This window comes from Ranitomeya variabilis, chromosome 6 (genome assembly GCF_051348905.1).
Source record: "Ranitomeya variabilis isolate aRanVar5 chromosome 6, aRanVar5.hap1, whole genome shotgun sequence".
Classification (NCBI taxonomy): Eukaryota; Metazoa; Chordata; class Amphibia; order Anura; family Dendrobatidae; genus Ranitomeya; species Ranitomeya variabilis.
Genome location: NC_135237.1, coordinates 3,714,346 through 3,736,120, shown reverse-complemented (window position 1 = coordinate 3,736,120; position 21,775 = coordinate 3,714,346). Strand labels below are relative to the sequence as shown.

Sequence of the window (21,775 nt, the reverse complement as noted above, 5' to 3'; positions counted from 1 at the left end):
AAAAGATCCCACTCCAACGACCACTTAATCGCATTCAAACAGTCCCTCACTACTTTCAAGACCACACTCGCCACAGCTAAACAAACCTACTTCTCATCTCTCATATCCTCCCTGTCTCACAACCCTAAACAGTTATTCAACACCTTCAATTCTCTCCTCCGTCCCCCAGCACCTCCTCCCTCCTCACTTATCTCTGCTGAAGACTTTGCCTCATTCTTCAAGCAGAAGATTGATAACATCAGAGACAGTTTTGGTCAACAAGCCCCAGAGCCCTTCCTCCCAGCTTCCCTACCCTCCACCTCCAAAACCAACTACTCCTCCATTACAGAAGATCAACTCACCACTCTACTCTCAAGATCGCATCTCACCACCTGTGCACTTGACCCGCTCCCATCCCACCTCATCCCAAACCTCACCACAATCTTCATCCCAACCCTAACCCATCTCTTCAACCTATCACTAACAACTGGTGTTTTCCCCTCAAGCTTTAAACATGCCTCCATCACACCTATCCTCAAAAAGCCCTCTCTTGACCCATCCTCTGTATCTAGCTATCGCCCTATATCACTTCTCCCGTATGCCTCCAAACTACTGGAACAACACGTCTACCTTGAACTGTCCTCCCATCTCTCTTCTTGCTCCCTCTTTGACCGCTTACAATCTGGCTTCCGGTCACACCATTCCACTGAAACTGCGCTAACTAAGGTCACCAACGACCTCTTAACCGCCAAGAGCAAGCGACACTACTCTGTTCTCCTCCTCCTCGACCTGTCGGCTGCTTTTGACACAGTGGACCATTCCCTATTATTACAGACCCTCTCATCCCTTGGCATCACAGACTTGGCCCTATCCTGGATCTCCTCATACCTAACAGACCGGACATTCAGCGTCTCCCACTCACACACCACCTCCTCATCTCGCCCCCTCTCTGTCGGAGTCCCACAAGTTTCAGTCCTTGGGCCCCTGCTCTTCTCCATTTACACCTTTGGCCTGGGACAGCTCATAGAATCTCATGGCTTTCAGTATCACCTCTATGCTGATGACACACAGATCTACATCTCTGGACCAGATATCACCTCCCTACTAACCAGAATCCCTCAATGTCTGTCCACTATTTCATCCTTCTTCTCCGCTAAATTTCTGAAACTTTACATGGACAAAACAGAATTCATCATCTTTCCCCCATCTCACGTGACCCCCCCAACGAACCTATCCATTACAGTAAATGGCTGCCCACTCTCCCCAGTCCCACAAGCTCGCTGCCTCGGGGTTATCCTTGACGCTGATCTCTCCTTCAAACCACATATCCAAGCCCTTTCCACTTCCTGCCGACTTCAACTCAAAAATATTGCACGAATCCGTTCATTCCTCAACCAAGAATCTGCAAAAACCCTAGTCCATGCCCTCATCATCTCTCGCCTTGACTACTGCAACCTCCTGCTCTGTGGCCTCCCCTCAAACACTCTCGCACCCCTCCAATCTATTCTAAACTCTGCTGCCCGACTAATCCACCTGTCCCCCCGCTATTCTCCGGCCTCTCCCCTCTGTCAATCCCTTCACTGGCTCCCCATTGCTCAGAGACTCCAGTACAAAACCCTAACCATGACGTACAAAGCCATCCACAACCTGTCTCCTCCTTACATCTGTGACCTCATCTCCCGGTACTTTCCTACACGCAACCTCCGATCCTCACAAGATCTCCTTCTCTACTCCCCTCTTATCTCCTCTTCCCACAATCGTATACAAGATTTCTCTCGTGTATCACCCCTACTCTGGAACCCTCTACCACAACACATCAGACTCTCGCCCACTATCGAAACCTTCAAAAAGAATCTGAAGACCCACCTCTTCCGACAAGCCTACAACCTGCAGTAACCACCGATCGACCAAACCGCTGCATGACCAGCTCTACCCTCACCTACTGTATCCTCACCCATCCCTTGTAGATTGTGAGCCTTCGCGGGCAGGGTCCTCTCTCCTACTGTACCTATTATGACTTGTATTGTTCAAGATTATTGTACTTGTTTTTATTATGTATACCCCTCCTCACTTGTAAAGCGCCATGGAATAAATGGCGCTATAACAATAAATAATAATAATAATAATAATAATAACTTCCGAGAACTGCGGGATTCACCTTTGCCTCAGTCATTGATTTGCATCAAATTCTCAATAAAAGCCCTGAAGGCTGGAGCTGTAAGAGCCCAGCGGAGGAGACAGCGCCCCTCAGGGTCAGCTAAGCCAGTAACCCCAACATTCCTGCTCAGTCGTGTCCAGAGGATTACCCAGATGCATTTCAGGACTTACAGCTTTAGCTCAGAAATTATTTAATTACAAAGCAGAAGCTTCTGTTCTGCTATTATCAGCGCTGACCCCCACCAAAAATGTGACCCCAAACTTACAACAAAAACACATTGTGCACAAGATTTATCTACAGCTTCTTATAAGTCACACACAGGGGCTACTATTAATTTATCAAGCACCATATCTGACCTAAACACGGCCCCCTATAGATATATGTACAAGAATATAACTACTATAATACTGCTCCTATGTACAAGAATATAACTACTATAATACTGCCCTTATGTACAAGAATATAACTACTATAATACTGCCCCTATGTACAAGAATATAACTACTATAATACTGCCCCCTATGTACAAGAATATAACTACTATAATACTGCTCCAATGTACAAGAATATAACTACTATAATACTGCCCCCTATGTACAAGAATATAACTACTATAATACTGCTCCTATGTACAAGAGTATAACTACTATAATACTGCCCCTATATACAAGAATATAACTACTATAATACTGCCCTTATGTACAAGAATATAACTACTATAATACTGCCCCTATGTACAAGAATATAACTACTATAATACTGCCCTTATGTACAAGAATATAACTACTATAATACTGCTCCTATGTACAAGAATATAACTACTATAATACTGCTCCTATGTACAAGAATATAACTACTATAATACTGCTCCTATGTACAAGAATATAACTACTATAATACGGCTCCTATGTACAGGAATATAACTACTATAATACTGCTCCTGTGTACAAGAATATAACTACTATAATACTGCCCCTATGTACAAGAATATAACTACTATAATACTGCCCATGTATACAAGAATATAACTACTATAATACTGCTCCTATGTACAAGAATATAACTACTATAATACTGCTCCTGTGTACAAGAATATAACTACTATAATACTGCCCCTATGTACAAGAATATAACTACTATAATACTGCCCTCTATATACAAGAATATAACTACTATAATACTGCTCCTATGTACAAGAATATAACTACTATAATACTGCTCCTATGTACAAGAATATAACTACTATAATACTGCTTCCTATGTACAAGAATATAACTACTATAATACTGCCCCTATGTACAAGAATATAACTACTATAATACTGCCCTTATGTACAAGAATATAACTACTATAATACTGCTCCTATGTACAAGAATATAACTACTATAATACTGCCCCTATGTACAAGAATATAACTACTATAATTCTGCCCATGTATACAAGAATATAACTACTATAATACTGCTCCTATGTACAAGAATATAACTACTATAATACTGCTCCTATGTACAAGAATATAACTACTATAATACTGCCCCCTATGTACAAGAATATAACTACTATAATACTGCTCCTATGTACAAGAATATAACTACTATAATACTGCTTCTATGTACAAGAATATAACTACTATAATACTGCTCCAATGTACAAGAATATAACTACTATAATACTGCCCCCTATATACAAGAATATAACTACTATAATACTGCCCTTATGTACAAGAATATAACTACTATAATACTGCCCCTATGTACAAGAATATAACTACTATAATACTGCTCCTATGTACAAGAATATAACTACTATAATACTGCCCCCTATGTACAAGAATATAACTACTATAATACTGCTCCTGTGTACAAGAATATAACTACTATAATACTGCCCTTATGTACAAGAATATAACTACTATAATACTGCCCCTATGTACAAGAATATAACTACTATAATACTGCTCCTATGTACAAGAATATAACTACTATAATACTGCCCTTATGTACAAGAATATAACTACTATAATACTGCTCCTATGTACAAGAATATAACTACTATAATACTGCCCTTATGTACAAGAATATAACTACTATAATACTGCCCCTATGTACAAGAATATAACTACTATAATACTGCCCCCTATGTACAAGAATATAACTACTATAATACTGCTCCAATGTACAAGAATATAACTACTATAATACTGCCCCCTATGTACAAGAATATAACTACTATAATACTGCTCCTATGTACAAGAGTATAACTACTATAATACTGCCCCTATATACAAGAATATAACTACTATAATACTGCCCTTATGTACAAGAATATAACTACTATAATACTGCCCCTATGTAGAAGAATATAACTACTATAATACTGCCCTTATGTACAAGAATATAACTACTATAATACTGCTCCTATGTACAAGAATATAACTACTATAATACTGCTCCTATGTACAAGAATATAACTACTATAATACTGCTCCTATGTACAAGAATATAACTACTATAATACGGCTCCTATGTACAGGAATATAACTACTATAATACTGCTCCTGTGTACAAGAATATAACTACTATAATACTGCCCCTATGTACAAGAATATAACTACTATAATACTGCCCATGTATACAAGAATATAACTACTATAATACTGCTCCTATGTACAAGAATATAACTACTATAATACTGCTCCTATGTACAAGAATATAACTACTATAATACTGCCCCCTATGTACAAGAATATAACTACTATAATACTGCTCCTATGTACAAGAATATAACTACTATAATACTGCTTCCTATGTACAAGAATATAACTACTATAATACTGCCCCTATGTACAAGAATATAACTACTATAATACTGCCCTTATGTACAAGAATATAACTACTATAATACTGCTTCTATGTACAAGAATATAACTACTATAATACTGCTCCAATGTACAAGAATATAACTACTATAATACTGCCCCCTATATACAAGAATATAACTACTATAATACTGCCCTTATGTACAAGAATATAACTACTATAATACTGCCCCTATGTACAAGAATATAACTACTATAATACTGCTCCTATGTACAAGAATATAACTACTATAATACTGCCCCCTATGTACAAGAATATAACTACTATAATACTGCTCCTGTGTACAAGAATATAACTACTATAATACTGCCCTTATGTACAAGAATATAACTACTATAATACTGCCCCCTATGTACAAGAATATAACTACTATAATACTGCTCCTATGTACAAGAATATAACTACTATAATACTGCCCTTATGTACAAGAATATAACTACTATAATACTGCTCCTATGTACAAGAATATAACTACTATAATACTGCCCTTATGTACAAGAATATAACTACTATAATACTGCCCCTATGTACAAGAATATAACTACTATAATACTGCCCCCTATGTACAAGAATATAACTACTATAATACTGCTCCAATGTACAAGAATATAACTACTATAATACTGCCCCCTATGTACAAGAATATAACTACTATAATACTGCTCCTATGTACAAGAGTATAACTACTATAATACTGCCCCTATATACAAGAATATAACTACTATAATACTGCCCTTATGTACAAGAATATAACTACTATAATACTGCCCCTATGTACAAGAATATAACTACTATAATACTGCCCTTATGTACAAGAATATAACTACTGTAATACTGCTCCTATGTACAAGAATATAACTACTATAATACTGCTCCTATGTACAAGAATATAACTACTATAATACTGCTCCTATGTACAAGAATATAACTACTATAATACGGCTCCTATGTACAGGAATATAACTACTATAATACTGCTCCTGTGTACAAGAATATAACTACTATAATACTGCCCCTATGTACAAGAATATAACTACTATAATACTGCCCATGTATACAAGAATATAACTACTATAATACTGCTCCTATGTACAAGAATATAACTACTATAATACTGCTCCTGTGTACAAGAATATAACTACTATAATACTGCCCCTATGTACAAGAATATAACTACTATAATACTGCCCATGTATACAAGAATATAACTACTATAATACTGCTCCTATGTACAAGAATATAACTACTATAATACTGCTTCCTATGTACAAGAATATAACTACTATAATACTGCCCATGTATACAAGAATATAACTACTATAATACTGCTCCTATGTACAAGAATATAACTACTATAATACTGCTCCTATGTACAAGAATATAACTACTATAATACTGCCCCCTATGTACAAGAATATAACTACTATAATACTGCTCCTATGTACAAGAATATAACTACTATAATACTGCTTCTATGTACAAGAATATAACTACTATAATACTGCTCCAATGTACAAGAATATAACTACTATAATACTGCCCCCTATATACAAGAATATAACTACTATAATACTGCCCTTATGTACAAGAATATAACTACTATAATACTGCCCCTATGTACAAGAATATAACTACTATAATACTGCTCCTATGTACAAGAATATAACTACTATAATACTGCCCCCTATGTACAAGAATATAACTACTATAATACTGCTCCTGTGTACAAGAATATAACTACTATAATACTGCCCTTATGTACAAGAATATAACTACTATAATACTGCCCCTATGTACAAGAATATAACTACTATAATACTGCTCCTATGTACAAGAATATAACTACTATAATACTGCCCCTATGTACAAGAATATAACTACTATAATACTGCCCCTATGTACAAAAATATAACTACTATAATACTGCTCCTATGTACAAGAATATAACTACTATAATACTGCTCCTATGTACAAGAATATAACTACTATAATACTGCTCCTATGTACAAGAATATAACTACTATAATACTGCCCCTATGTACAAGAATATAACTACTATAATACTGCTCCTATGTACAAGAATATAACTACTATAATACTGCTCCCTATGTACAAGAATATAACTACTATAATACTGCTCCTATATACAAGTATATAACTACTATAATACTGCTCCTATGTACAAGAATATAACTACTATAATACTGCTCCTATGTACAAGAATATAACTACTATAATACTGCTCCTATATACAAGTATATAACTACTATAATACTGCCCCTATGTACAAGAATATAACTACTATAATACTGCTCCTATGTACAAGAATATAACTACTATAATACTGCTCCCTATGTACAAGAATATAACTACTATAATACTGCTCCTATGTACAAGAATATAACTACTATAATACTGCTCCTATGTACAAGAATATAACTACTATAATACTGTCCCCTATGTACAAGAATATAACTACTATAATACTGCTCCTATGTACAAGAATATAACCACTATAATACTGCCCTTATGTACAAGAATATAACTACTATAATACTGCTCCTATATACAAGTATATAACTACTATAATACTGCTCCTATGTACAAGAATATAACTACTGTAATACTGCCCCTATGTACAAGAATATAACTACTATAATACTGCCCCTATGTACAAGAATATAACCACTATAATACTGCTCCTATGTACAAGAATATAACCACTATAATACTGCCCTTATGTACAAGAATATAACTACTATAATACTGCTCCTATATACAAGAATATAACTACTATAATACTGCCCCTATGTACAAGAATATAACTACTATAATACTGCCCCTATGTACAGGAATATAACTACTATAATACTGCCCCCTATGTACAAGAATATAACTACTATAATACTGCTCCCTATGTACAAGAATATAACTACTATAATACTGCTCCAATGTACAAGAATATAACTAGTATTATACTGCCCCTATGTACAAGAATATAACTACTATAATACTGCTCCCTAGATACAGGAATATAACTACTATAATACTGCCCATGTATACAAGAATATAACTACTATAATACTGCCCCTATGTACAAGAATATAACTACTATTATACTGCCCCTATGTACAAGAATATAACTACTATGACAATGTGAGAAGCTTATAGAAGAAATGTGGAAGGCTATATGTATGTAAAAGTATATATCTCTAAATTTTAATGTTGCACAACCAGAAGTTGTGATGTGTATCGCATTGGGGTGTGTTTAGGCCATGTTCACACTTTGCGGTTTTTACCGCGGATCCGCGGCGATTTTGATGCTGCGGGTCCGCAGCAGTTTCCATTGCGTTTACATTAACATGTAAACCCTATGGAAACCGCAGTGCACATGCTGCGGGAAAAACCGCGCAGAAACGCAGCGGTTTACAACCCGCAGCATGTCACTTCTTTGTGCAGAATCGCTGCGATTCTGCACCCATTGGAATGCATTGATCCGCTTACTTCCCGCATGGGGCTGTGCCCACGATGCGGGAAGTGAGCGGATAATGTGCGGGTGGTACCCGGGGTGGAGGAGAGGAGACTCTCCTCCAGGCCCTGGGAACCATATTTGGGTAAAAAAAAAGAATTAAAATAAAAAATAATGATATACTCACCTCTCAGCGCTGCACGCGGCCGGCCTTAGTTGCTGTGCGAGCAGGACCTGCGGTGACGTCACGAAGGTCCTTCTCGGCACAGCATCTTTGGAACCGGAGCGCCGGGTGCAGCGCCGAGGAGATCCGGACATCGGAGGGTGAGTATAACCAATTTTTATTATTTTTAACATTACTATTGATGCTGCATATTGCTGCATATGCAGCATCAATAGTATAGGAGTAATCCCGCAGCGGAAACCGCGGAACAAACCGCGATAAATCTGCAGGGATAACCGCAGCGGGTTTGCCCTGCAGATTTATCAAATCCGCTGCGGGAGAACCCGCAGAGGTCACACGCAAAGTGTGCACACAGCCTTAGTGTTGGGGTGCAGTTTCAGTAGGTTTATAGTATCTGGGCGTACTGTCCATGTGTGTAGGGTATCAGGGTGCTTAGAGGGTCTTGATGTAAAGTCCCCATGTAGGGTGTTGGTAGTGTGTGTAGTGTTAGGGGATAATCCGTGTATTCTTGGTGTGTGTATAACATCAAAGTGTGTAATGTGTTGTGGTATGTAGTATACTGTGGGGTGTAGTGTCGATGTGTGTGTAATGTGTCAGTGTGTGTAGGTTGCTGGTGTGTATAAGTGTTGTATAGTTTTGGTGTGTGTAGGGTGTCGTGGAGTGTAGTGTCAGTGTGTGTGTACAGTGTAGGTAGGTGGTGTATAGTGTCAGTGTGTGTGTACAGTGTAGGTAGGTGGTGTATAGTGTGTAGTGTCAGTGTGCAGTGTAGGTAGGTGGTGTATAGTGTCAGTGTGCGTGTACAGTGTAGGTAGGTGGTGTATAGTGTCAGTGTGTGTGTACAGTGTAGGTAGGTGGTGTATAGTGTGTAGTGTACAGTGTAGGTAGGTGTGTATAGTGTCAGTGTGCGTGTACAGTGTAGGTAGGTGGTGTATAGTGTCAGTGTGTGTGTACAGTGTAGGTAGGTGGTGTATAGTGTCAGTGTACAGTGTAGGGTGTCGTGGAGTGTAGTGTCAGTGTGTGTGTACAGTGTAGGTAGGTGGTGTATAGTGTCAGTGTGTGTGTACAGTGTAGGTAGGTGGTGTATAGTGTCAGTGTACAGTGTAGGTAGGTGGTGTATAGTGTCAGTGTGTGTGTACAGTGTAGGTAGGTGGTGTATAGTGTCAGTGTGTGTGTACAGTGTAGGTAGGTGGTGTATAGTGTCAGTGTGTGTGTACAGTGTAGGTAGGTGGTGTATAGTGTCAGTGTGTGTGTACAGTGTAGGTAGGTGGTGTATAGTGTCAGTGTGTGTGTACAGTGTAGGTAGGTGGTGTATAGTGCGTAGTGTCAGTGTACAGTGTAGGTAGGTGGTGTATAGTGCGTAGTGTCAGTGTACAGTGTAGGTAGGTGGTGTATAGTGTCAGTGTGTGTGTGCAGTGTAGGTAGGTGGTGTATAGTGTCAGTGTGTGTGTACAGTGTAGGTAGGTGGTGTATAGTGTCAGTGTGTGTGTACAGTGTAGGTAGGTGTGTATAGTGTCAGTGTGTGTGTACAGTGTAGGTAGGTGGTGTATAGTGTCAGTGTACAGTGTAGGGTGTCGTGGAGTGTAGTGTCAGTGTGTGTGTACAGTGTAGGTAGGTGGTGTATAGTGTCAGTGTGTGTGTACAGTGTAGGTAGGTGGTGTATAGTGTCAGTGTGTGTGTACAGTGTAGGTAGGTGGTGTATAGTGTCAGTGTGTGTGTACAGTGTAGGTAGGTGGTGTATAGTGTCAGTGTGTGTGTACAGTGTAGGTAGGTGGTGTATAGTGTCAGTGTACAGTGTAGGGTGTCGTGGAGTGTAGTGTCAGTGTGTGTGTACAGTGTAGGTAGGTGGTGTATAGTGTCAGTGTGTGTGTACAGTGTAGGTAGGTGGTGTATAGTGTCAGTGTGTGTGTGCAGTGTAGGTAGGTGGTGTATAGTGTCAGTGTGTGTGTACAGTGTAGGTAGGTGGTGTATAGTGTCAGTGTGTGTGTACAGTGTAGGTAGGTGGTGTATAGTGTCAGTGTGTGTGTACAGTGTAGGTAGGTGGTGTATAGTGTCAGTGTATAGTGTAGGGTGTCGTGGAGTGTAGTGTCAGTGTGTGTGTACAGTGTAGGTAGGTGGTGTATAGTGTCAGTGTGTGTGTACAGTGTAGGTAGGTGGTGTATAGTGTCAGTGTGTGTGTGCAGTGTAGGTAGGTGGTGTATAGTGTCAGTGTGTGTGTACAGTGTAGGTAGGTGGTGTATAGTGTCAGTGTGTGTGTACAGTGTAGGTAGGTGGTGTATAGTGTCAGTGTGTGTGTACAGTGTAGGTAGGTGGTGTATAGTGTGTAGTGTCAGTGTACAGTGTAGGTAGGTGGTGTATAGTGCGTAGTGTCAGTGTACAGTGTAGGTAGGTGGTGTATAGTGTCAGTGTGTGTGTGCAGTGTAGGTAGGTGGTGTATAGTGTCAGTGTGTGTGTACAGTGTAGGTAGGTGGTGTATAGTGTCAGTGTGTGTGTACAGTGTAGGTAGGTGGTGTATAGTGTCAGTGTGTGTGTACAGTGTAGGTAGGTGGTGTATAGTGCGTAGTGTCAGTGTACAGTGTAGGTAGGTGGTGTATAGTGTCAGTGTGTGTGTGCAGTGTAGGTAGGTGGTGTATAGTGTCAGTGTGTGTGTACAGTGTAGGTAGGTGGTGTATAGTGTCAGTGTGTGTGTGCAGTGTAGGTAGGTGGTGTGTAGTGTCAGTGTACAGTGTAGGTAGGTGGTGTATAGTGTCAGTGTGTGTGTGCAGTGTAGGTAGGTGGTGTATAGTGTGTAGTGTCAGTGTACAGTGTAGGTAGGTGGTGTATAGTGTCAGTGTACAGTGTAGGTAGGTGGTGTGTAGTGTCAGTGTGTGTGTGCAGTGTAGGTAGGTGGTGTATAGTGTCAGTGTGTGTGTACAGTGTAGGTAGGTGTGTATAGTGTCAGTGTGCAGTGTAGGTAGGTGGTGTATAGTGTCAGTGTGTGTGTACAGTGTAGGTAGGTGGTGTATAGTGTGTAGTGTCAGTGTGCAGTGTAGGTAGGTGGTGTATAGTGTCAGTGTGTGTGTACAGTGTAGGTAGGTGGTGTATAGTGTCAGTGTGTGTGTACAGTGTAGGTAGGTGGTGTATAGTGTCAGTGTGTGTGTACAGTGTAGGTAGGTGGTGTATAGTGTCAGTGTGTGTGTACAGTGTAGGTAGGTGGTGTATAGTGTGTAGTGTACAGTGTAGGTAGGTGTGTATAGTGTCAGTGTGTGTGTACAGTGTAGGTAGGTGGTGTATAGTGTGTAGTGTCAGTGTGCAGTGTAGGTAGGTGGTGTATAGTGTCAGTGTGCAGTTATGGTGTATATAGGGACTGGGTGTAGTGTGGGTTTGTGTAAATTGTTTGTGTGCATAGTGCTGCAGTATGTAGTGTTGTGGTCTGTGTATAGTTATAAGCAGTTGTGTTATGTCTGTATGTGCAGTGTGTCAGGGTGTATGCCAGTGTGTGCATATTCTTTGTGCGCGTGCAGGCTGCCAATGGGTATGTTTAGCATTGAAGTGTTGGGGTGTGTAGTGTCATCATAAGTATAGTGCTGGTTTGTGAATAATGTTGTCGGTGTGTTTGCATCATGTTGGTATGTATAGTGTTAGCGAGTAGTTGTGATTTATATGTGTATGGTGTCAGTGACTAGTGTCGGTATGTGTAGGGTGTCGTCCAGTGTGCATAGTGTCTGTAGTCGCGGTGTAGGGTCTGTGTGCATAGACTGATGGTGTGTAGAATGTCAGGGTCAAGTTTTGGGGTGTAATAGTTTCAGTAGAATTCTGGTGTTGGTCTGTGTGTATAGCGCCAGGGTGTACCACCGATATGGTTACATCATGTTGGGGTCTAGTGTCAGGGTGTAGCTTCACTGTCTACATAACATCAATGAGTGGTGTCGGGTTGTGTGACTACACTGTGTTCCAAATTATTATGGAAATTGGATTTAAGTGTCTTAAAGATTTAATTGTTTTGTTTTTCATATATGCTCGTGGATGGTTTTGTGTCTCAGGGCTCAATGGATCACTGAAATCAATCTTAAACACTTGTGATAATTAGTTTTCCAGGTGATTCTAATTAAAGGAAAACTACTCAAAAATGATGTTCCACATTATTAAGCAGCCACAGGTTTCAAGCAATATGGGAAATAAAAAGGATCTCTCTGCTGCTGAAAAGTGTTAAATAGTGCAATGCCTTGGTGAAGGGATGAAAACATTAGATATTTCACGAAAACCTAAGAGTGATCATCATACTCTGATGAGATTTGTGACTGAAACAGAGCACAGACAGAGTTCATGCAAATAAAGGCATAATGAGGAAGGTTTCTGCCAGACAAATTCATTGGATTAAGAGAGCAGCTGCCAAAATACCATTACAAAGCAGCAGTTATTTGAAGCTGCTGGTGCGTCTGGAGTCCCTCGAACCTCAAGGTGTAGGATCCTTCAAAGGCTTGCTGTGGTGCATAAACCTACTATTCGGCCACCACACACAAGCAGAAATGGTTGTATTGGGCCCAGACATACATGAAGACTAATTTTAAAACAGTCTTGTTTACTGATGAGTGTCGAGCAACCCTGGATGGTCCAGATGGATGGAGTAGTGGATGGTTGGTGTATGGCCACCATGTCCCAACAAGGCTGCGACGTCAGCAAGGAGGTGGAGGAGTCATGTTTTGGGCCGGAATCATGGGGAACCAGCTGGTAGGGCCCTTTAAGGTTCCTGAAGGTGTGAAAATGACCTCAGCAAAGTAAATAGAGTTTCTGACTGACAACTTTCCTCCATGGTATAAAAAGCAGAAACGTGCCTTCAGGAGCAAAATCATCTTCATGCTGACAATGCCCCATCTCATGCTGCAAAGAAAACCTCTGAGTCATTGGCTGCTATGGGCATAAAAGGAGATAAACTCCTGATGTGGCCACCATCTTCCCCTGACCTCAACCCTATAGAGAACCTTTGGAGGATCATCAAGCCAAAGATCTATGAGGGTGGGAGGCCGTTCACCTCCAAACAGCAGCTCTGGGAGGCTATTCTGACTTCATGCAAAGAAATACAAGCAGAAACTCTCCAAAAACTCACAAGTTCAATGGAGGCAAGAATTGTGAAGGTGATATCAAAGAAGGCTCCTATGTTACATGTAACTTGGCCTGTTGGGATGTTTTGGCGTTAAATAGCTTTTTTGTTCAGTGAATGTGACCTACTAATGCTGCAAATTCCACAAATGAGACTTTTCAGATCTTTATATCAAATGTCTAGAAATTCTACTGTGCCTAATAACATGGAGCAGTGCATTGTGGGGTTTTATTCATTGTGGAGATTATACTGTTATCATTGGGAGGTTTCTTCAATAAAATTCGATGTATAATCTAACGGGTGATGACTTTTATTAGACTGACTGTCATTTGCACCGACCATTTAGGAAAAGCCGAGAAAAATGTCATTTACATAATAATTTGGAACATAGTGTATAGTGTATGGTGTTGGGCTGTAGGGTCAGTGTGTGAAGGGGGTCACTGTGTACGGTGTTGAGGTCTGTGCTGCCGAGTGCCGTGGTGTAGTGATGGTGGATGTGTAGTGCTGTAGTGTGTGTAGTGTTGAATTGTTCTGTTGATGTGTGAGATGTTGTGTTAGTGTGTGAATAGTGTTGGTGTGTATAATGGTGTGTGTGTATAGTGTCGGTGTGGGATGTAATGTTGTGTGTGCACAGTGCTTGGGTGTAGTGACTGTGTACATAGTGTTGTTGGGTAATGTCTGTGTGTGGGATGTCAGGGTGTAGTGACTGTGTGTATAGTGTCAGTGTGTACATAGTGTCAGGGTGTAGTTTTGGTGGGTATGGTGCATTGTTTCGGTGAGTGGGGTGTAGAGACGGTGTGTGGATTGTGTATTGACAGTGTGTAATGTCGGTGTGGGGTCTAGTGTCTGTGTGTGGGGTGTCAGTGTGAAGTGTAGTTGCGGTGTTTGTGAGGTGTAGTATCAGTGTGTAGTGTAGTGTCGTGTGGGTGCAGTTGCGGTGGGTAGGGTTTAGTGTCAGTGTGTGGGGTGTAGTTGCGGTGGGTAGGGTTTAGTGTCAGTGTGTGGGGTGTAGTTGCGGTGGGTAGGGTTTAGTGTCAGTGTGTGGGTGCAGTTGCGGTGGGTAGGGTTTAGTGTCAGTGTGTGGGGTGTAGTTGCGGTGGGTAGGGTTTAGTGTCAGTGTGTGGGGTGTAGTTGCGGTGGGTAGGGTTTAGTGTCAGTGTGTGGGTGCAGTTGCGGTGGGTAGGGTTTAGTGTCAGTGTGTGGGGTGTAGTTGCGGTGGGTAGGGTTTAGTGTCAGTGTGTGGGTGCAGTTGCGGTGGGTAGGGTTTAGTGTCAGTGTGTGGGGTGTAGTTGCGGTGGGTAGGGTTTAGTGTCAGTGTGTGGGGTGTAGTTGCGGTGGGTAGGGTTTAGTGTCAGTGTGTGGGGTGTAGTTGCGGTGGGTAGGGTTTAGTGTCAGTGTGTGGGGTGTAGTTGCGGTGGGTAGGGTTTAGTGTCAGTGTGTGGGTGCAGTTGCGGTGGGTAGGGTTTAGTGTCAGTGTGTGGGGTGTAGTTGCGGTGGGTAGGGTTTAGTGTCAGTGTGTGGGTGCAGTTGCGGTGGGTAGGGTTTAGTGTCAGTGTGTGGGGTGTAGTTGCGGTGGGTAGGGTTTAGTGTCAGTGTGTGGGGTGCAGTGGTGGTGGTTGGTGTGTAGCTGTGGGGTTGTGTCGTTGGTTGGGGTCTAGTGTCTGTGTAGCTGCGGGGTGTAGCGTCATTGTGTAGGTGTAGCTGCGGCGTTTGCGGGGAGTAGTTGCGGTGGGTGAGGTGTATGGCTGCGGTGTCTGTAACTTACCATGTTATGGTCACTGCTTCCCAAATGCTCCCGGACCTGTAGATCTGAGATTGGATCTGGTCTATGTGAGAGGACCAGATCCAGCAGATTACCTCCCCTGGTCTATGTGACAGGACCAGATCCAGCAGATTATCTTCCCTGGTCTATGTGACAGGACCAGATCCAGCAGATTACCTCTCCTGGTCTATGTGACAGAACCAGATCCAGCAGATTACCTCCCCTCGTCTGTGACAGGACTAGATCCAGCAGATTACCTCCCCTCGTCTATGTGACAGAACCAGATCCAGCAGATTACCTCCCCTGGTCTATGTGACAGGACCAGATCCAGCAGATTACCTCCCCTGGTCTATGTGACAGGACCAGATCCAGCAGATTACCTCCCCTGGTCTATGTGACAGGACGAGATCCAGCAGATTACCTGCCCTGGTCTATGTGACAGGACCAGATCCAGCAGCTTACCTCTCCTGGTCTATGTGACAGGACCAGATCCAGCAGATTACCTCCCCTGGTCTATGTGACAGGACCAGATCCAGCAGATTACCTCCCCTGGTCTATGTGACAGGACTAGATCCAGCAGATTACCTCCCCTGGTCTATGTGACAGGACCAGATCCAGCAGATTACCTGATCTCGTCTATGTGACAGGACCAGATCCAGCAGATTACCTCTCCTGGTCTATGTGACAGGACCAGATCCAGCAGATTACCTCCCCTGGTCTATGTGACTGGACCAGATGCAGCAGATTACCTGCCCTCGTCTATGTGACAGGACCAGATCCAGCAGATTACCTCCCCTGGTCTATGTGACAGGACCAGATCCAGCAGATTACCTGACCTCGTCTATGTGACAGGACCAGATCCAGCAGATTACCTCTCCTGGTCTATGTGACAGGACCAGATCCAGCAGATTACCTCCCCTGGTCTATGTGACAGGACCAGATGCAGCAGATTACCTGCCCTCGTCTATGTGACAGGACCAGATCCAGCAGATTACCTCCCCTGGTCTATGTGACAGGACCAGATCCAGCAGATTATCTTCCCTGGTCTATGTGACAGGACCAGATCCAGCAGATTACCTCCCCTGGTCTATGTGACAGGACCAGATCCAGCAGATTACCTCTCCTGGTCTATGTGACAGGACCAGATCCAGCAGATTACCTCCCCTGGTCTATGTGACAGGACCAGCTCCAGCAGATTACCTGCCCTCGTCTATGTGACAGGACCAGATCCAGCAGATTACCTCCCCTGGTCTATGTGACAGGACCAGATCCAGCAGATTACCTCCCCTGGTCTATGTGACAGGACCAGATCCAGCAGATTACCTCCCCTGGTCTATGTGACAGGACCAGATCCAGCAGATTACCTCTCCTGGTCTATGTGACAGGACCAGATCCAGCAGATTACCTCCCCTGGTCTGTGACAGGACCAGCTCCAGCAGATTACCTCCCCTGGTCTATGTGACAGGACCAGCTCCAGCAGATTACCTCCCCTGGTCTATGTGACAGGACCAGATCCAGCAGATTACCTGCCCTCGTCTATGTGACAGGACCAGATCCAGCAGATTACCTCCCCTGGTCTGTGACAGGACCAGCTCCAGCAGATTACCTCCCCTGGTCTATGTGACAGGACCAGATCCAGCAGATTACCTGCCCTCGTCTATGTGACAGGACCAGATCCAGCAGATTACCTCCCCTGGTCGGTTCATCTACTAGCAGAGAGCCCATTGTCCTGGACGGTGGATAAGACCTTGCGGCTTTTAGCTCCTCGGTCGCACTGGATGTCCGGACAGTCACCTTCCCCCAGTATTAGAGCCCTCTCACCGCTTGTTGCAGCATTTCCTCCTCTCCCTGTTCCTCTCTATAAGGGCTCATTCCGTGTCTCACATGTGGAAACCCAGCTGTGGCGCCGGCACTTTGGAGCGGAGCGTGCGGCTCCTTGTGTTCCTATGTGGCCGCACGCTCCGCTCTGCAGTGCTGGCGCCACAGCTGGGTTTCCACATGTGAGACTCGGAATGAGCCCTTCGGAGGCTGGTAGCAAACCGCAGTCAGGAGCTTCCCGTTATCACCGCCCCCTGTCCGGTTACCAGAGCTGCACCGCTGTACCGGGTGGTAGTGGGGGCTCCCAGGATGCACCCTGCGCCTTCACCTCTCCTGTCCTTCCTACGGGCAGTGTACCGGCCTACGTCTGTCACCAAGTCACCGCTCTCATCAGCCTCCACATCGTATTCTGTGATCGTCACACGGTGTGTGGGGTGTAGTGTCGGTGTGTGGGGTGTAGTGTCGGTGTGTGGGGTGTAGTGTCGGTGTGTGGGGTGTAGTGTCGGTGTGTGGGGTGTAGTGTCGGTGTGTGGGGTGTAGTGTCGGTGTGTGGGGTGTAGTGTCGGTGTGTGGGGTGTAGTGTCGGTGTGTGGGGTGTAGTGCCAGTGTGTAGTGTCAGTGTGTGGGGTGTAGTGTCAGTGTGTGTGGGGTGTAGTGTCAGTGTGTGGGGTGTAGTGTCAGTGTGTGTGGGGTGTAGTGTCAGTGTGTGGGGTGTAGTGTCAGTGTGTGTGGGGTGTAGTGTCAGTGTGTGGGGTGTAGTGTCAGTGTGTGGGGTGTAGTGTCAGTGTGTGGGGTGTAGTGTCAGTGTGTGGGGTGTAGTGTCAGTGGGTGGGGTGTAGTGTCAGTGTGTGGGGTGTAGTGTCAGTGTGTAGTGTCGGTGTGTGTGGGGTGTAGTGTCGGTGTGTGTGGGGTGTAGTGTCGGTGTGTGTGGGGTGTAGTGTCAGTGTGTGTGGGGTGTAGTGTCGGTGTGTGTGGGGTGTAGTGTCGGTGTGTGTGGGGTGTAGTGTCGGTGTGTGTGGGGTGTAGTGTCGGTGTGTGTGGGGTGTAGTGTCGGTGTGTGTGGGGTGTACTGACGGTGTGTGTGTAGGGTGTACTGACGGTGTGTGTGTGTAGGGTGTACTGACGGTGTGTGTAGGGTGTACTGACGGTGGGGGTGTGTGTGTACTGACAGTGTGTGTGTGTGTATGTACTGACAGTGGGGTGTGTGTACTGACAGTGGGGTGTGTGTACTGACAGTGGGGTGTGTGTACTGACGGTGTGTGTGTGTAGGGTGTACTGACGGTGTGTGTAGGGTGTACTGACGGTGGGGGTGTGTGTGTACTGACAGTGTGTGTGTGTGTGTGTGTATGTACTGACAGTGGGGTGTGTGTACTGACAGTGTGTGTGTGTGTGTATGTACTGACAGTGGGGTGTGTGTACTGACAGTGGGGTGTGTGTACTGACAGTGGGGTGTGTGTGTGTAGGGTGTACTGACGGTGTGTGTAGGGTGTACTGACGGTGGGGGTGTGTGTGTACTGACAGTGTGTGTGTGTGTGTATGTACTGACAGTGGGGTGTGTGTACTGACGGTGTGTGTGTGTGTATGTACTGACAGTGGGGTGTGTGTACTGACAGTGTGTGTGTGTGTGTGTGTATGTACTGACAGTGGGGTGTGTGTACTGACGGTGGGGTGTGTGTATGTACTGACAGTGGGGTGTGTGTACTGACGGTGTGTGTGTGTGTATGTACTGACAGTGGGGTGTGTGTACTGACAGTGTGTGTGTGTATGTACTGACAGTGGGGTGTGTGTACTGACAGTGTGTGTGTGTATGTACTGACAGTGGGGTGTGTGTACTGACAGTGTGTGTGTGTATGTACTGACAGTGGGGTGTGTGTACTGACAGTGGGGTGTGTGTACTGACAGTGGGGTGTGTGTACTGACGGTGTGTGTGTGTAGGGTGTACTGACGGTGTGTGTAGGGTGTACTGACGGTGGGGGTGTGTGTGTACTGACAGTGTGTGTGTGTGTGTATGTACTGACAGTGGGGTGTGTGTACTGACAGTGTGTGTGTGTGTATGTACTGACAGTGGGGTGTGTGTACTGACAGTGGGGTGTGTGTACTGACAGTGGGGTGTGTGTACTGACGGTGTGTGTGTGTAGGGTGTACTGACGGTGTGTGTAGGGTGTACTGACGGTGGGGGTGTGTGTGTACTGACAGTGTGTGTGTGTGTATGTACTGACAGTGGGGTGTGTGTACTGACGGTGTGTGTGTGTGTATGTACTGACAGTGGGGTGTGTGTACTGACTGTGTGTGTGTGTGTATGTACTGACAGTGGGGTGTGTGTACTGACGGTGGGGTGTGTGTATGTACTGACAGTGGGGTGTGTGTACTGACGGTGTGTGTGTGTGTGTGTATGTACTGACAGTGGGGTGTGTGTACTGACAGTGTGTGTGTGTATGTACTGACAGTGGGGTGTGTGTACTGACAGTGTGTGTGTGTGTATGTACTGACAGTGGGGTGTGTGTACTGACAGTGTGTGTGTGTATGTACTGACAGTGGGGTGTGTGTACTGACAGTGGGGTGTGTGTACTGACAGTGGGGTGTGTGTACTGACGGTGTGTGTGTGTAGGGTGTACTGACGGTGTGTGTAGGGTGTACTGACGGTGGGGGTGTGTGTGTACTGACAGTGTGTGTGTGTATGTACTGACAGTGGGGTGTGTGTACTGACAGTGGGGTGTGTGTACTGACGGTGTGTGTGTGTAGGGTGTACTGACGGTGTGTGTAGGGTGTACTGACGGTGGGGGTGTGTGTGTACTGACAGTGTGTGTGTGTGTATGTACTGACAGTGGGGTGTGTGTACTGACAGTGTGTGTGTGTGTGTATGTACTGACAGTGGGGTGTGTGTACTGACAGTGTGTGTGTGTGTATGTACTGACAGTGGGGTGTGTGTACTGACAGTGGGGTGTGTGTACTGACAGTGGGGTGTGTGTACTGACGGTGTGTGTGTGTAGGGTGTACTGACGGTGTGTGTAGGGTGTACTGACGGTGGGGGTGTGTGTGTACTGACAGTGTGTGTGTGTGTATGTACTGACAGTGGGGTGTGTGTACTGACAGTGTGTGTGTGTATGTACTGACAGTGGGGTGTGTGTACTGACGGTGTGTGTGTGTGTATGTACTGACAGTGGGGTGTGTGTACTGACAGTGTGTGTGTGTGTATGTACTGACAGTGGGGTGTGTGTACTGACAGTGGGGTGTGTGTACTGACGGTGTGTGTGTGTAGGGTGTACTGACGGTGTGTGTAGGGTGTACTGACGGTGGGGGTGTGTGTGCACTGACAGTGTGTGTGTGTGTATGTACTGACAGTGGGGTGTGTGTACTGACGGTGTGTGTGTGTATGTACTGACAGTGGGGTGTGTGTACTGACAGTGGGGTGTGTGTACTGACAGTGTGTGTGTATGTACTGACAGTGGGGTGTGTGTACTGACAGTGGGGTGTGTGTACTGACGGTGTGTGTGTGTATGTATGTACTGACGGTGTGTGTGTATGTATGTACTGACGGTGTGTGTAGGGTGTACTGACAGTGGGGTGTGTATGTACTGACAGTGGGGTGTGTGTGTACTGACAGTGGGGTGTGTGTGTACTGACAGTGGGGTGTGTGTACTGACAGTGGGGTGTGTGTGTACTGACAGTGGGGTGTGTGTGTACTGACAGTGGGGTGTGTGTACTGACGGTGTGTGTGTGTAGGGTGTACTGACGGTGTGTGTAGGGTGTACTGACAGTGGGGTGTGTGTGTACTGACAGTGGGGTGTGTGTACTGACGGTGTGTGTGTGTAGGGTGTACTGACAGTGGGGTGTGTGTGTACTGACAGTGTGTGTGTGTATGTACTGACAGTGGGGTGTGTGTACTGACGGTGTGTGTGTGTAGGGTGTACTGACAGTGGGGTGTGTGTGTACTGACAGTGTGTGTGTGTATGTACTGACAGTGGGGTGTGTGTACTGACAGTGTGTGTGTGTATGTACTGACAGTGGGGTGTGTGTACTGACAGTGTGTGTGTGTGTATGTACTGACAGTGGGGTGTGTGTACTGACAGTGGGGTGTGTGTACTGACAGTGGGGTGTGTGTACTGACGGTGTGTGTGTGTAGGGTGTACTGACGGTGTGTGTAGGGTGTACTGACGGTGGGGGTGTGTGTGTACTGACAGTGTGTGTGTGTGTATGTACTGACAGTGGGGTGTGTGTACTGACGGTGTGTGTGTGTGTGTATGTACTGACAGTGGGGTGTGTGTACTGACAGTGGGGTGTGTGTACTGACAGTGTGTGTGTGTGTATGTACTGACAGTGGGGTGTGTGTACTGACAGTGGGGTGTGTGTACTGACAGTGGGGTGTGTGTACTGACGGTGTGTGTGTGTGTATGTATGTACTGACGGTGTGTGTGTGTATGTATGTACTGACGGTGTGTGTAGGGTGTA

The 21,775-nt window shown here is 44.5% G+C and overlaps 1 protein-coding gene across 1 annotated transcript in view; it reads left to right on the top strand.

Annotated features, from left to right (window-relative positions):
* Positions 1–21,775, top strand: part of SLC4A2 (solute carrier family 4 member 2) — a 334,039-nt gene that overhangs the window by 50,037 nt on the left and 262,227 nt on the right. The gene's annotated exons all lie outside the window — the stretch shown is intronic.